Here is a 17,514-nt window from a genome sequence, read left to right on the forward strand (position 1 = left end):
GGGACAGGGGCAATAAGAGGCTGGAAAAGTTAAAGGTACAAAAAAAGGAACAGCTGGAGGACCAAATTGCAACTCATTAGGTCAATTGGCAATAGGTCATTAACATGACTGGGTATAAAAAGAGCATCTTGGAGTGGCAGCGGCTCTCAGAAGTAAAGATGGGAAGAGGATCACCAATCCCCCTAATTCTGCGCCGACAAATAGTGGAGCAATATCAGAAAGGAGTTCGACAGTGTAAAATTGCAAAGAGTTTGAACATATCATCATCTATAGTGCATAATATCATCAAAAGATTCAGAGAATCTGGAAGAATCTCTGTGCGTAAGGGTCAAGGCCGGAAAACCATACTGGGTGCCTGTGATCTTCGGGCCCTTAGACGGCACTGCATCACATACAGGCATGCTTCTGTATTGGAAATCACAAAATGGGCTCAGGAATATTTCCAGAGAACATTATCTGTGAACACAATTCACCGTGCCATCTGCTGTTGCCAGCTAAAACTCTATAGTTCAAAGAAGAAGCCGTATCTAAACATGATCCAAAAGCGCAGATGTCTTCTCTGGGCCAAGGCTCATTTAAAATGGACTGTGGCAAAGTGGAAAACTGTTCTGTGGTCAGACGAATCAAAATTTGAAGTTCTTTATGGAAATCAGGGACGCCGTGTCATTCGGACTAAAGAGGAGAAGGACGACCCAAGTTGTTATCAGCGCTCAGTTCAGAAGCCTGCATCTCTGATGGTATGGGGTTGCATTAGTGCATGTGGCATGGGCAGCTTACACATCTGGAAAGACACCATCAATGCTGAAAGGTATATCCAGGTTCTAGAGCAACATATGCTCCCATCCAGACGATGTCTCTTTCAGGGAAGACCTTGCATTTTCCAACATGACAATGCCAAACCACATACTGCATCAATTACAGCATCATGGCTGCGTAGAAGAAGGGTCTGGGTACTGAACTGGCCAGCCTGCAGTCCAGATCTTTCACCCATACAAAACGTTTGGCGCATCATAAAACGGAAGATACGACAAAAAAGACCTAAGACAGTTGAGCAACTAGAATCCTACATTAGACAAGAATGGGTTAACATTCCTATCCCTAAACTTGAGCAACTTGTCTCCTCAGTCCCCAGACGTTTACAGACTGTTGTAAAGAGAAAAGGGGATGTCTCACAGTGGTAAACATGGCCTTGTCCCAACTTTTTTGAGATGTGTTGTTGTCATGAAATTTAAAATCACCTAATTAATTTTTCTCTTTAAATGATGCATTTTCTCAGTTTAAACATTTGATATGCCCTCTGTGTTCTATTCTGAATAAAATATGGAATTTTGAAACTTCCACATCATTGCATTCCGTTTTTATTTACAATTTGTACTTTGTCCCAACTTTTTTGGACTCGGGGTTGTACTTCAGCTCGAGTTACATTGCACTGCTGATGATAAACAAGTACAAAATGGTGTGTTGGAGTCAAGGGAATTTGTTTTAGAGTGAAAGAGGTTTGGCCAAAAAGAAAAGAAAAGAAAAGTTTGTGCACCCTTGGAATAAGGCCTAGCAGGTAATATTTGGATGCAGTGTGCGCCCTGAAACTTGTGTAACTCCGCCTATGAGCGGGCTGCAGTGCGCCGCTGCTCTGTTCCTCTCTCAGTCAGGTGGAGCCTCTGAAAAGTGCCCTCCGCGTCTCCCTGCTGAGATTTTAAAACCGGATTTGACCTGTCGGAATGTGTGTGTTCTGCTGAAGTCGCCATTTTCTGCAAGTAAATATATCATTTTGTTGTTGTTGTTGTTGTGATGCTAATCGGAAGTTCGAGTCGCTACATTTTAACGCAGAGACGAGCTCGCGCGTTACTTTGTTGCGCACGAGATAAAGCGGCGATGCGTAACTATAGCGATACGGAGCTGTAAACGCGACCCGGGGCTTTTGGTGTTAAAGGGGGGAAAAACCTTTCCTTGAGTTCTTTAGACTAATATTTGGACTTCCCCGGCTCAACTTGTAATTATTCTTGCTTTTTATTTTTTTTTCTCGCCAAAAGACAATATGAGCTGAGGAAGAAATGGTGCTTTTCCCCACCTGTGCTGTGTTTCCCTCTGGGGAAGATACTTCACTTCACTTCACTTCATTTCACTTCACACCTAAATTCATTTCAGTTTCTCTCAACTAAAGTGATTGCTTTGCTTTGCTTTGCTTTGGAAAAGCTGTGTGACAGGATTATGGGACAGTTGTTTTAATTTTATTTTACCAAAACAGCAGACTATATATAGACTACAGGTACACTAACTAGTGTAAAGTTTCATTATACTAAACAAAAACTGACCAAATTCAAAACAGAACTTCAGTACGCTTCTGAGTGTTGTTCAGTACGACAACATGATATCACTAGGACTAGCGTGCATACGTCTGCCAAGCCACATATTATCAACATCAAAACCAAGTCACTTGAACCTAGGATAATACTAAAGGTGGACACCAAATTTCATCCAAATCCGTTTGTTATTTTTTGAGTGACGTTGAGAACAGGCAAAAATATCCTGGATCCACATATGTATCTAGATTTGTATCGAAATCTAATCGATTGTTTCTTGGCCCATGGTTCGCCTTTCCTCCAACTTTCATCCAAATCTGTTTGTTGCTTTTTGAATTACGTTGGGAACAGACAAATATATCTTGGATCCACATACTGTACATATCTAGATTTATATCAAAATCTATTCGATTGTTCTTTGGCCCATGGTTCGCCTTTCCTCCAACTTTCATCCAAATCTGTTTGTTGCTTTTTGAATTACGTTGGGAACAGACAAATATATCTTGGATCCACATACTGTACATATCTAGATTTATATAAAAATCTATTCGATTGTTCCTTGGCCCATGGTTCGCCTTTCCTCCAACTTTCATCCAAATCTGTTTGTTGCTTTTTGAATTACGTTGGGAACAGACAAATATATCCTGGATCCACATACTGTACATATCTAGATTTATATCAAAATCTATTCGATTGTTCCTTGGCCCATGGTTCACCTTTCCTCCAAATTTCAATCAAAAAATATGTTCGTTACTTTTTGAATTACTTTGGGAACAGACAAAAATATCTTGGATCCACATACATATCTAGATTTGTATCAAAATCTATTCGATTGTTTCTTGGCCCATGGTTCACCTTTCCTCCAAATTTCATCCAAATCTGTTTGTTACTTTTTGAATTACATTGGGAACAGACAAAAATATCTTGGATCCACATACATATCTAGATTTGTATCAAAATCTATTCGATTGTTCCTTGGCCCATGGTTCACCTTTCCTCCAAATTTTATCCAAATCTGTTCGTTACTTTTTGAATTACGTTGGGAACAGATAAATATATCCTGGATCCACATACATCTGGATTTGCATCAAAATCTAATAGATTGTTCCTTGGCCTATGGGTCACCTTTCCTCCAAATTTCATCCAAATCTGTTCATTACTTTTTGAGTTACATTGGGAATGGACAAAAAAATAAACAAACAAACGTAGGCAAAAACATAAGCTCTTCCAACAAAGTTGGCGGAGGTAAATATTGAGGTAAATAATGTCACGATACATTGTTCTGTATATTATACTGTACTAACAGTATCAGTATTGGTATTGTAAGTATGTATTTCTACAACACTGATCATCTATATTGTTACAGTAACATGTAATGGTTATTTCTTGTACTAGTTATTTCATTTTTTTCTCCTTATTTCCATATTGCTGCTTTACTAGCACTTAAAAAAAAATCAACATTAAATTGGGCATGTCACCACAAAATGAGTCCAGTTGGTCATAAAATTAAAATTTGTATTATTTGATATTCTAAATCTACAGTTAGTTATCTGTAAGGGTGATTTGTTAAATTTGGTGCAGCCAATCCAGAGAAATTAGCAAAAATGTTTAAACTAGCAAAATCAAATTTGGAGAAAATCAGGGGAAATTAATGCATAGTGCACTTTTATTTGGCCTACAAAGTCATATTTATAGGTTGTTTTACAGTATAATATGTATTTTGGTGACAGGTACATAATAGGAATGTATTTATGGCAAAATTAGAAAAATTATGTCATTTTTGACACACCCTCATTTCAAATCGCTCTATTTCAGCAGGAACTTGTGCTACACTGAACTCATTTTGTGGTGACATGCCCCAGATAGTATTATTATTATTATTATTATTATTACGAGACTTTGTTGAATACTCGAGTCTGATTGGACATTCTACAGTCTCTTATTTCTGTATAATTGACTGTTGCTATGAACCATGTCTTTAGTGGGAGGAATAAAATAATTTTAAATCAATATTTTGTATCAAATTATAGACTTTTTAGTAAGTTGTCATGTTATATACAGGATAATGTACAGCAAGCTGGTCATTATCGCAAAATAAACCCTTTCAGGGCGATTCAAGACCTGCATCCTGTCACGGTTTATTTTGCAATAATGACCAGTTTGCTGTACATAATCCCAGATGGAATGTCTTTTCTAGAGACACAATATATATCACAATTTAAATATTGTCATATGATATATATTTTCTCCCATAATAGTGCTCACCCCTATTGTGAAGCTTTATTCCTCCACTTTTTGTCGCTGTGTACGCAATACATAATGTAGACTGTAAACGATATGATAAATTCACAACACAGACTTGTTTTTTAAAAAAAAAAGAAAAGAGAAAGAAAAGCTTAAATCTACAGCATTAAAGGGTTTATTGGGTATTCCTGTTGGAAAACTTTCTTAAGGTTCCATGGAGAACAGAGGAACCCGTCTGGAAACCTGGAATGAGTGACAATCCAATGAACCCTTGAGGAGTTTATTTATTTTTTGTTTTTTGTTTTTTTGTAAGAATGTTTGCCTAAGAGGATGGTACTGTGCCATGTCTCTGCAGTGGTCATGCAAGTGTTCTATCTTTGGGAGATTGCAAGTTTGAATCCCAACAATGGGACCCATGGGAGAAAAATTGGCCATGCTGTCTGGGTAGGAGGGATGGCACATGAAATATACTCTTTCCCCCGCCAGTCACAGCGACACTAGCTAATCTCTGGTGTTTGTGAGCCTGTGTATGCGGAAGAGGGTAGATAGCACTCTCTTCCTAGTATGTACGCCGCTGTGTGATCCTGCTTGAGCAGCGGTTTGAAAAAAAATGCCCTTGGTTTCATGTGTCTCGGAGGAAGCCTTCATTCACAGTGGTTGTTAGCTGTGGCATGATCATGGAGAACTGGTGGGTGACCTAATTGTGGAGAACCTGCAACTGTTGAGAAAATGCGTATGAATTCAAGCAAATGACACCAATGTGACTGGAAGATGAAAGTGTAAGAAATAGTAGGAGCAGTACCCCGACCCCTAACTTTAACGTTAACCTTCTGTTCTTTTTGTATATGTCTTAAATTCCGCCTCTTGTTACAACTTGCAATACATTTGGCGTCATGCTAGAAATGTCTTTAAAACTGACTCTTTCAAGGGATGTTTCTATTTTTTTTAAATTCATACATGTAGAGATATGATGCGACATTTTCTTTTCCGTTACTGATCCTGAAGCTGTGTATTGGCTAACACTGATGTCTTTTTTTTTAACTTCAAAGCTTTAAAAGGATTTCATTTATTTTGAAATGAAACTCAAGATAACTGAAAATGAAGCTGTTCAAACGCTTAATTGGAAGAAATATGTCCTGTTGTTTTGCATTTCTTCTGATTTAGTGCGAAGTATTTCCACACAGCTAAACTATCAACTCTAACATTCTTTGCGAAATAGCTATGTTATTCCCTCACAGTTGTTATCTGGGTGGATAGTGCTGTTATGATAGTGTAACCTCCCTTACGTTATATTTGGTGAAATTTCAGGCTAGGTTCGTTTCAAATTCAGGTCAAATTCTTTTCTTTTTCTGCTGATATCGACCTGTTACTAAGAATAGCTAACTGGTTGTCAGATAGTGCTATCTCTAAGAACAAGTTTATACGAATATATCATTTGAAGCCTGGATGAACGGTTTTAAAAATGACACTGGTATCAGACTCGAGACTGCCTGGTACTAGAAGTTACAAAGTATAAAACAAGCCCTTTAGTGTTGAATTGCACGGTGTCATGCGGTATTTCACCCTGCGTCGCTGCACTTGCAGATTATTCTCCATTCTTGAATAGGAAATAGTCTACGTTCAAAAAAGGAGGTTCTTCAGTTCTTGTTTTTACTTCTTGAAAGGTTTCAGGAGTCTTCAGCATCAAGACAGAATTATTTCTGCATAACTCCTTTACATAAGGGTTCTACCAATGAAGAACATTCATCTCTGAATGTTTAATGCTTCATCATCAGCAGCTTTGATTACTCATACCTTTCCTGGTATGAAATATATATAAAAAATATTGTGTTTGTGAGTGTGTGTGTATGTTTAAAGGAGCGGACTTAAAACGAGGCAGGAAAACACACAACAGTCAAAGAGCCTTATTTGATCAAATATGGCAGCAGAATTCTCTTGGCAGTTTGTATTGAGGCGAGCTGTTCAATTAGAAGTCGAACCAGCTGTGCATAAGATCATAGGACGCTATTGTTGTTTTTTTTTTTTGAGTAATAATCACATTTGCATTAAATCCCTGCTTGTGATTTTTAAGAATAAGACCGTTTATTGTTTTGGAAGTGAATGCAATTTCGGTACCATTTGCTTAGGGTTATTTAATGTGCTGCGATGATGTGAGTCGTTTCTCCATTTATTATAAGATGTTTATGGATGGATGGATCTATTTGCATCGTTTGCAAGCTCTGTGAGCATTCATGCTTAATATATTACCTAGTACAGTATGTTTCCGGGTTCGTCCTGTCTATTGCTGAACAGCGATAGTAATTACAGTACCTATTACCTACATGCACCTGAACTTTTACCCACGCACTTGGTCCAGGCTCTCAGCGTATGGGAACACAACGGGTTAATGGAAACGTTGTTTGAATAGCCAGTAGTGTGACAGACAAGGATCCTCTGTGAATGCCAAAACAGTTGCCTGATTGGGTATGCTTTAAAACCTCAACTTTGCTTAACAAATCGAGCAGCATGTCACACGCCCCTTGCAAAATCAAGGACAAGGTTCAGACGAGCAAAAATTCAATTTGAAACCTGTCCTTTATAAATTGACCTCATCCCGTTGACCCCATTATATTCACCACATCCTGCATTGTTCTAGCAGGGGACTTGTTCCGCGCCCAGTTCTGATGTACTTCAAAATCAGCTCAATGGGCTGCCCAGACAATTATGCCTGTTTTTTTTTTTTTCTTACAAAGGTTCATCTTCAGTTTTCCATAGAGCCTTTCTTCCAAACCCCAATGGATCTTGTGATTGTTAAAATAATTGACAGCTTTTAACAAGACTCATTAAGGTCTTGTCAAAATGTATGAGAATTACACTGGGACGTTGAATAAACATACAGACTTTAAAGAGTTGTGAATTCCAGGAATCGTGCACGTACTTGCTGTGGAATCTCCGAGTTCTTAGAGTGACACACTCAAATGGCATTTTTTTCAGCTCTACCATGTTGCAGGGTCATTTTTGTCACTGAGGAGACTAGTATAAAGCTGCAACTGTTTATGTTGAAGACATTTGGTGTTGGGCGGCACGGTGGTGTAGTGGTTAGCGCTGTCGCCTCACAGCAAGAAGGTCCGGGTTCGAGCCCCGTGGCCGGCGAGGGCCTTTCTGTGTGGAGTTTGCATGTTCTCCCCGTGTCCACGTGGGTTTCCTCCGGGTGCTCCGGTTTCCCCCACAGTCCAAAGACATGCAGGTTAGGTTAACTGGTGACTCTAAATTGACCGTAGGTGTGAATGTGAGTGTGAATGGTTGTCTGTGTCTATGTGTCAGCCCTGTGATGACCTGGCGACTTGTCCAGGGTGTACCCCGCATTTCGCCCGTAGTCAGCTGGGATAGGCTCCAGCTTGCCTGCGACCCTGTAGAAGGATAAAGCGGCTAGAGATAATGAGATGAGATGAGGTTCATCTTCAGTTTTCCATAGAGCCTTTCTTCCAAACCCCAATGGATCTTGTGATTGTTAAAATAATTGACAGCTTTTAACAAGACTCATTAAGGTCTTGTCAAAATGTATGAGAATTACACTGGGACGTTGAATAAACATACAGACTTTAAAGAGTTGTGAATTCCAGGAATCGTGCACGTACTTGCTGTGGAATCTCCGAGTTCTTAGAGTGACACACTCAAATGGCATTTTTTTCAGCTCTACCATGTTGCAGGGTCATTTTTGTCACTGAGGAGACTAGTATAAAGCTGCAACTGTTTATGTTGAAGACATTTGGTGTTGGGCGGCACGGTGGTGTAGTGGTTAGCGCTGTCGCCTCACAGCAAGAAGGTCCGGGTTCGAGCCCCGTGGCCGGCGAGGGCCTTTCTGTGTGGAGTTTGCATGTTCTCCCCGTGTCCACGTGGGTTTCCTCCGGGTGCTCCGGTTTCCCCCACAGTCCAAAGACATGCAGGTTAGGTTAACTGGTGACTCTAAATTGACCGTAGGTGTGAATGTGAGTGTGAATGGTTGTCTGTGTCTATGTGTCAGCCCTGTGATGACCTGGCGACTTGTCCAGGGTGTACCCCGCATTTCGCCCGTAGTCAGCTGGGATAGGCTCCAGCTTGCCTGCGACCCTGTAGAAGGATAAAGCGGCTAGAGATAATGAGATGAGATGAGGTTCATCTTCAGTTTTCCATAGAGCCTTTCTTCCAAACCCCAATGGATCTTGTGATTGTTAAAATAATTGACAGCTTTTAACAAGACTCATTAAGGTCTTGTCAAAATGTATGAGAATTACACTGGGACGTTGAATAAACATACAGACTTTAAGGAGTTGTGAATTCCAGGAATCGTGCACGTACTTGCTGTGGAATCTCCGAGTTCTTAGAGTGACACACTCAAATGGCATTTTTTTCAGCTCTACCATGTTGCAGGGTCATTTTTGTCACTGAGGAGACTAGTATAAAGCTGCAACTGTTTATGTTGAAGACATTTGGTGTTGGGCGGCACGGTGGTGTAGTGGTTAGCGCTGTCGCCTCACAGCAAGAAGGTCCGGGTTCGAGCCCCGTGTCCGGCGAGGGCCTTTCTGTGCGGAGTTTGCATGTTCTCCCCGTGTCCGCGTGGGTTTCCTCCGGGTGCTCCGGTTTCCCCCACAGTCCAAAGACATGCAGGTTAGGTTAACTGGTGACTCTAAATTGACCGTAGGTGTGAATGTGAGTGTGAATGGTTGTCTGTGTCTGTGTGTCAGCCCTGTGATGACCTGGCGACTTGTCCAGGGTGTACCCCGCCTTTCGCCCGTACTCAGCTGGGATAGGCTCCAGCTTGCCTGCGACCCTGTAGAACAGGATAAAGCGGCTAGAGATAATGAGATGATGGGACATTTGATGTTGCATTGCATCACACTTTACTGCAAAACAATGCAGTTTTTTTGTGAATCACTTTCCAAAGAATTATGCGTGTTTCTTGTGGGTCTGACTCACCAGCTTAATATAATATTATCATGATTTTAATCAAGCCATTGTCATTATGGTCGATAATGCAGCTGAAATACGAACTATTCACATCCACGAGGACACGAGTATTACCACGTTCTCCCTCCTATAGACAGTAGTATTATGTTTTTACTTGCCTTAGAGGCTTTCTGTAACTCCTACAGATATCAGTGTTTTTTTGATGTCGCATATAGGACGTTATTTGGAAGGTTAAAATGATTTTCATGGTGTAAGCAAAATAATCAGCGACGCAGTATGACGTGAAGCAGTTGCCAACCCAAGTCGGTGTATCGCTGAGGCGTTTTTCCTTCATTTGTAGTTAATATTATTGTTTACGTCGTTAAGTTTTATCCTCTCTGTCGAAGTTAATAAAGCAAAAACGTCCTGCTTGTCACATCAACAGTTAGACACGTTATCTCGGTTTATGTGAAGCATCTGTTTTAAAAGTTCAGCACAAGTGCATTAATAGGCTACAGTATCAACTAATTAACAGCTGTTCCACGAAATCGAGTCGTACGTGAGCCGATAGCCGACGAGACGCGTCGTGCCGAGTTGGCTATAAGCCACGTGCGACGAGATTGAGTGGAATAACTGTTTTATTCTATCCACGTTGACTGGATTTTGAGAAGCAGTATTTTTATTTTTTGCAAATTCGATAAATAAAAACTTTGCACAAAACGTCCGACAAAATAATTTCTACTCCGAATGTAAACAAACCGGCGAAATGACAGTAGCAATTTGTGAAAAATGCGATAATAATAATTCTTGAAAAATAAAAAAAGGTATGTTCTTACCATCAAATACTTTCATTCCATATTTCATTCCTTTTTTTGGGGGGGGGGGGGGGGGTTGTTTTCGAGTAGAGTTTTTATTTCGTCCTCGGTTGGTTCAGCAACACGTGCCGCCATTTTGTTTTTCTCTACTCACGGTATATGAGCTGCAGTGGCGGCTGCTGGTTTTTAAAACAGGGGAAGCCCATTTTACGTATTCATTGTAAAACCTGTAGGCCGGATATCAAAGCATAGAAAGGTGTGCCCAATTAGCATAGTGAACTAGACAACCCTACCTAGTGGCAGAAAGTATTTTTGCTTGTACATTTCATGTTATAGTCTGGCTTGCCAGGCTAGTGCCTCATATCCTTAATCAAAAATATCAAACATCCAAAAATCACTGGCTATTCAACGAAGAGCCTTGAACAATCATACCCTGATATGCAACACAGAGTCTTTAACACAACACCCAGCTGTGCAACACATCCTTGAACATCTTCTGCAACACAGTCTGGAAATTCATAACCAGGTAGGCTATGCAACACACAGAACCTTGAATATTATACCCAGGTATAACCTATAACACAGAGCCCACCATTCTCTTAACATTACTGAACAATATACACACTTCAGATTCATGAACATTATATGATGAACACTATTTATGCACAAATTCTGCCCTCCGCTCCTTTTCCAGAAAATGGTCTGTGACCCTGTCATACTAGCTGGTTGTGCTTTCCAGAGACTTCACCAATTTCTGTTAGCAGCTAGCACTGCAGATCCCAATAAGGCTCAAGCTAGCCTACAACCAGATTGAACTACAAATGAAGTAAACGAGTGAATTCACGAATGATCAAACTGATAGAATGGATGAAAGTTAACGGAGCACAACGAGTAATATTTACATTTATTTACAGAGTAATGTACAGAGACATCAATGAGAAGAAACGTTTATATGAAAAGAAATTCGGACAGCACTTTGGCACACGACTACACTTTCTCAACATCCGCTAGGGACTGACTGATCATGCTTCCGTGTTCCTCGCCGAAGTACCGCCCTCCTCATGTCTTTCAAACACTACCTCCAATAATCCTTCATCAGCCCGGCTTCTTGCCCCTCCCACTGTCTCGTTTAGTCCCAGAGAAGCCCGGCTTCCCTGGAAGTGACGATTTTGTCAATTTTAACCAATAACAACTAGCCGAAATTGGCTGTTCAGAGCCCTCTCATAGACTGCAACGGAAACCCGGCTGCCAGCGCATAGAGCCCATTGAAATAAGAAAGGTTACAGCCAGTGTTGGGCGGCACGGTGGTGTAGTGGTTAGCGCTGTCGCCTCACAGCAAGAAGGTCCTGGGTTCGAGCCCCGGGGCCGGCGAGGGCCTTTCTGTGTGGAGTTTGCATGTTCTCCCCGTGTCTGCGTGGGTTTCCTCCGGGTGCTCCGGTTTCCCCCACAGTCCAAAGACATGCAGGTTAGGTTAACTGGTGACTCTAAATTGACCGTAGGTGTGAATGTGAGTGTGAATGGTTGTCTGTGTCTATGTGTCAGCCCTGTGATGACCTGGCGACTTGTCCAGGGTGTACCCCGCCTTTCGCCCGTAGTCAGCTGGGATAGGCTCCAGCTTGCCTGCGACCCTGTAGAAGGATAAAGCGGCTAGAGATAATGAGATGAGATGAGACAGCCAGTGTTGCCAGATTGGGCGGTTTTAAGTGGATTTTGGCGGGTTTTGAACATATTTTGGCTGGAAAACGTCAGCAGTATCTGGCAACGCTGGTTACAGCCTGGCAGCAAAGGTGATTCTCGTAGCGAACTGCAAGTTCGTCAGACATCACTCAAATAAGTTACAGGATAGTTATGAACGTAAATACAATCTTGGGCATATATTATGTTATGCAAGTTATTGTTTTAATGAGAATTCAACGTCATAGATGCCGCAGTTTGGGGAGAGAATTTTAGGGGAAGCTCGGCTTCCCTTGTTGTCTCTGAGAAATCGCCCCTGATGAGCTGATATCCTAGCCAATCAGAGCGCGCGATTGCTCACATCCGGTGAATGTGGATAGAATAATATGAATGGCGTTCTGTTAAAGAAAATGATTTAACACTTTCCAGCCAATCAGATTTGAGAATTTGACATCGCTGAGGTAAAACGGCATTTAAAATTCTAGACGTGATTTAACCTTCAATTGCCTTGCTCTGTTGTTCTGCTTCTAGCACTTTAATTCATCGACTGAATGAGCTTCTTGAACTCATTTGGAATATGACACTTGGATTGTCAGGAACCTTTCGTGCTCATCCAATCCATGGTTTTAAAAGTGTGTGATTATGAACAGGCATAAATATGAACCTCGGGAATGTCACGCCTTTGAACAGATAAATATATATATACGCAAGGAAGCAAAACAGGATCATTAAAAAATGTTCGGGTGTAATAAAGGGATCAGCAATCGCCTTGTATAGTCTTAACAAATCCGAAATGTGCTAAATGTGTTATTGGTCCAAAATGGAGGTAATTTACGACATGAATGATGCTCTGTGCAGCTATGCTTTAAACACACGCTGGAAAGGAATCCGATTAGAGATCGAGTTCGGTTCGTGGATGTGGAACAGCTGTTCGGAAATTGTTTTCGCTTTAAGCGAGCATAAATCTCAGTACCACGAACGCATTGCATTCTCTTCAGCAGTGTTTTGGCGAATTATTGACGTTACTGCATGCAACTTTCATTGCATTCGTGCAGCAGGTCTTCTTTGTACAGAAGGCTGTTTCTTGGTTTGTAAAAAAAAAAGTTTGAAGAGACTTGAAACAGTGATCCGTGAACTTGACGCCGCTGCAAATTCTGGCACGGAGTCGAAGCCACACAGCCTGCCTTGTTTTCTTGTTGGAGCTTGCAGCCTTTCTGGTGCCATGTGTAGCCCTTTTATCTCTAATCTACACTTTCCTGAAGCAGCTGAAAAAGCTTCTTAGCATCTCCAGCTCAGAAGATGTGAAATTTTAGCAGTAGTAAGGGCTTGGTCGGGGGAGGCCGCTGAACTGCTTCACATTGTGTTTCAGTTTCACACAAAACAGCTCACCGCAGTTCCTATGTACTTGGTAGGCTGGAGGAGCAAGGCTGCAGCCCATTGGCTGGAGACGCTCTGTTAGTTCGTGTTTGTGCTAAAATCAGACAGGGTGGCTAGAACACGTGGTGAGCGCTTCCGCTCAACACTGCTCTCCACCACGAGTGCGAAACAGTTTCGGTCCCAGTCCTGGGGGAAGGAGGCTGAGAGGAAACTATAGTGAAACAGGATCAAAACTGCATGTGTGATTAAAGATAGAATTAACCTCACATACCCTCGTTCACTTTGAGTGCACAACAAAGCAGTCTTTGATTGTGAGCAACCTTTTGGCATGGCATGACTAGGAAAGTTTTCTCTATACCAGATAGCTTTAAACTTTCCAGTTTTAACAAGATGCAATAATATCTGATCCAAGTTTAGCATCAGATGTCTATTATTTCTGAGAACTGCTGATTGCGAATATCAGGGGGGGGTTCTCTTTTTTTTTTCTTCTTTTCAGCGCCGTACCCCATTGTGCAGTCCTCTAAGTAAACACAAAGCTTGTGAGACCTTGCATGGCTCCGCTTTTGATAGCTCGATCTCATATGAAGAGGCGAGACTGAACATCTGTTCTCGAAATGAGGAAGTGAATATGTTAGTCACCTCCTCCAAAATAAGCTCAGAGGAAACTTGGTTAGGGTTGCATTGTAAGCTGGGGGTGTGGGCAAAAGCCAAGCGTTTGTGTGCCCGTCCACATACGAGCATGTGCACGTAGCTCGCGAACGAAAGAGTCGGCTGAGTCACAAAGACATTGTGCAGAAATTTGACAGAATGGCGTGTCACTTATTATTTTGAGAGCCTGGTGTGTGAAGGGAAGGGGAAAACCCTGTTGATTTTTTTTTTCCAGTTAGTTATCACCTGAGCTAGAAAACAAAGAGTAAAAGCCTCGCTCTGAAGTAGGTGTTTATAACATCTCCCCTCATTTGCAGCACTCATTGACTAATTCACCTTCCTATTGGTCATGCGGCTGCATCTGAAACAGGACCTGAGAGTCTTAGCGTATTAATCTGTAAGAGGGACTGCTTGTGGTCTAACACCTGATTTAACTTTTCTAGCAGCAGAGGCGGGACATGAGAAACTGACCTACAGCATGGTGCTCTGCTCTTATCAACTACAGATGCGCAGACACGTCTCTGGCACTGTTCGTATCCTACTGGTCCAGCATCTGTGCATCCACGGTCCCAATTACACTGTCTCAGGAATTAAATATAAACGAGAATATATATATATTTTTTTCACGCTGGATCACGATCTATTATACAATCACGATGACCGTTCACATAGTTTTGCAAGTTCCTTAATGATTTCCCCAAACGATAAAAATATAGATCTGTACGGAAGTGTAACCTCAAAGAAAAGGAATAACAGAGATCTTGTCGACCAAAGCATTTTTACAAACTATTTTTAATAAGTGCATGTGAACAATTCTTTCTAAAATGAAAACGGTCATGCTGTGGATAGCGTAATTTAAAAAAATATTAAATATAAAGTACATGAAAGTGCAATAAATGGAAAGGTGATTGAAAGGCAAGTTTGTATTTAACCCTTTCATGCATCGTGTCGGGCGGCACGGTGGTGTAGTGGTTAGCGCTGTCGCCTCACAGCAAGAAGGTCCGGGTTCAAGCGCCGTGGCCGGCGAGGGCCTTTCTGTGCGGAGTTTGCATGTTGTCCGCGTGGGTTTCCTCCGGGTGCTCCGGTTTCCCCCACAGTCCAAAGACATGCAGCTTAGGCTAATTGGTGGCTCTAAATTGACCGTGAGTGTGAATGACCCGTCCACACGAGTACGTTTTTGTCGAATCTGCATAAATACTTGATCGTTTCGGCCTCGCGTCCAGACGGATCTGGCTTTTTCGAGGTGTGAAACCGGTATTTTTTGAAAACGGGTCCCAGAGTGGGAAAATCCTAAAACGCCGGATAGCCCGGAGTCGTCTGGACGGCGAATGCGGATTTTTTCAGAAACGATGACATATAAGCCCCACCTCTCTAACCTTTAACCTCAGCCGCCACTGCTAGATGCGTCATAACAACAATGGTGAACTACAGGCTTGTGCTTGTACTGCAATGTGACACGAAGTAGAAGTTCCACTTCATTGTCGGTCCACACAAAAGACTCTCTTCTTCCTCTCAGAGTTGCGCTGGCCATGATCATCCTCTTCTCGTGTTATGAGCTTGTTTGTAAACAGCGCGTGACCTTTATACGCATGCTCCATGGCTTCTCTTCCGGTTTTAGTGTATTGGTGTGGTGGAGTCACAGCGCCACATACAAGCCTGGCATATGTACTACAGCATTTTGGGTCGTTTCCAGTGAATCAGTGTGGACGCAGATATTTCTGGAAACGACGCCGTGTTTACGGAGATTTTTTTCAAAACGACAGTGTATTGGGTGAGGCCGCGTACTCGTGTGGACGGGCCCTAAGTCTCAGCCCTGTGATGACCTGGCGACTTGTCCAGGGTGTACCCCGCCTTTCGCCCGTAGTCAGCTGGGATAGGCTCCAGCTTGCCTGCAACCCTGTAGAACAGGATAAAGCAGCTAGAGATAATGAGATGAGATGAGGTCTTTATTGTCATTGTCACAAGTACAACGAAATTTAAAGTGCTCTCCAGTCCGTGCCTCATTCATTGAGTCTCTAAAATATAATTTAAGTGAAAAAGAATACATAGAAAACATGTAACAGTATTAGTAGCATACATGAACACACAAACACACCCAGTCATTGCAAAAAAAGACAGTACAGACATACAGTTGTCATATGAACATACATCTACAGACATGTATACTTCCTGTCATCACGAACACACCCAGTCATCAAAAAAAAAAGACAGTACGGACAGACAGGAATATATATCTCATCTCATCTCATATCATCTCATTATCTCTAGCCGCTTTATCCTGTTCCATAAACACAACTAAAAAAAAAATCCGGGTGCTTTTTTAAACATTTGCTGTATAAATATCTTGAAATATGGAGGACATTTTCATTGAACATTGAAAAATGTCCAAGTGATTCATGTTTCAGTGTTTTTGGTTTTTATTGCACTTCTCTTGGCATCCTTATTCTTGGCTCATACACTTGAGCTCTCTGTAAAAACACATCTTCGAGACATTTTCAGTGGACCTGATGTCGCTGCTGAGGATCTCTGTACTGTACGGTAGTGTTATGGATTAGAGAAGCCCATGCTTTATAAATGCACAGGTATCACCTTCAGTTTTGGGTCATGGATCATAAGGGTGACTTGCAGCACCAGTCAAAAGGTTAGACACATTCTAATTCAATGTTTTTTCTGTATTTTTATTAATTAAGTTGGTTCATGATTTAAAGTAATGATGGATGTTGTTTCTCTTTACTTAGCCAAGTGCTTCTTGACATAATATGGATGACGACAGTTGTGGAATTGGGCTACAGTGGGGCAAAAAAGTATTTAGTCAGCCACCAATTGTGCAAGTTCTCCCACTTAAAAAGATGAGAGAGGCCTGTAATTTTCATCATAGGTACACTTCAACTATGAGAGACAGAATGGGGGAAAGAATCCAGGAAATCACATTGTAGGATTTTTAATGAATTAATTGGTAAATTCCTCGGTAAAATAAGTATTTGGTCACCTACAAACAAGCAAGATTTCTGGCTCTCACAGACCTGTAACAACTTCTTTAAGAGGCTCCTCTGTCCTCCACTCGTTACCTGTATTAATGGCGCCTGTTTGAACTTGTTATCAGTATAAAAGACACCTGTCCACAACCTCAAACAGTCACACTCCAAACTCCACTATGGCCAAGACCAAAGAGCTGTCAAAGGACACCAGAAACAAAACTGTAGACCTGCACCAGGCTGGGAAGACTGAATCTGCAATAGGTAAGCAGCTTGGTGTGGAGAAATCTACTGTGGGAGCAATTATTAGAAAATGGAAGACATATAAGACCACTGATAATCTCCCTCGATCTGGGGCTCCGTGCAAGATCTCACCCCGTGGGGTCAAAATGATCACAAGAACGGTGAGCAAAAATCCCAGAACCACACGGGGGGACCTAGTGAATGACCTGCAGAGAGCTGGGACCAAAGTAGCAAAGGCTACCATCAGTAACACACTACGCCGCCAGGGACTCAAATCCTACAGTGCCAGACGTGTCCCCCTGCTTAAGCCAGTACATGTCCAGGCCCGTCTGA

General features: G+C 41.7%; 1 protein-coding gene across 1 annotated transcript in view; it reads left to right on the plus strand.

Moving 5' to 3' along the window:
* The first annotated feature begins 1,654 nt into the window (after window positions 1-1,654).
* Window positions 1,655-17,514, plus strand: part of card11 (caspase recruitment domain family, member 11) — a 75,324-nt gene continuing 59,464 nt past the window's right edge. Inside the window, exon 1 of the mRNA XM_060943069.1 lies at window positions 1,655-1,754. The gene's annotated coding sequence lies outside the window, so the exon portion shown is untranslated. The remainder of the gene's footprint in view (window positions 1,755-17,514) is intronic.

This window comes from Neoarius graeffei, chromosome 16 (assembly GCF_027579695.1).
Source record: "Neoarius graeffei isolate fNeoGra1 chromosome 16, fNeoGra1.pri, whole genome shotgun sequence".
Classification (NCBI taxonomy): domain Eukaryota; kingdom Metazoa; phylum Chordata; class Actinopteri; order Siluriformes; family Ariidae; genus Neoarius; species Neoarius graeffei.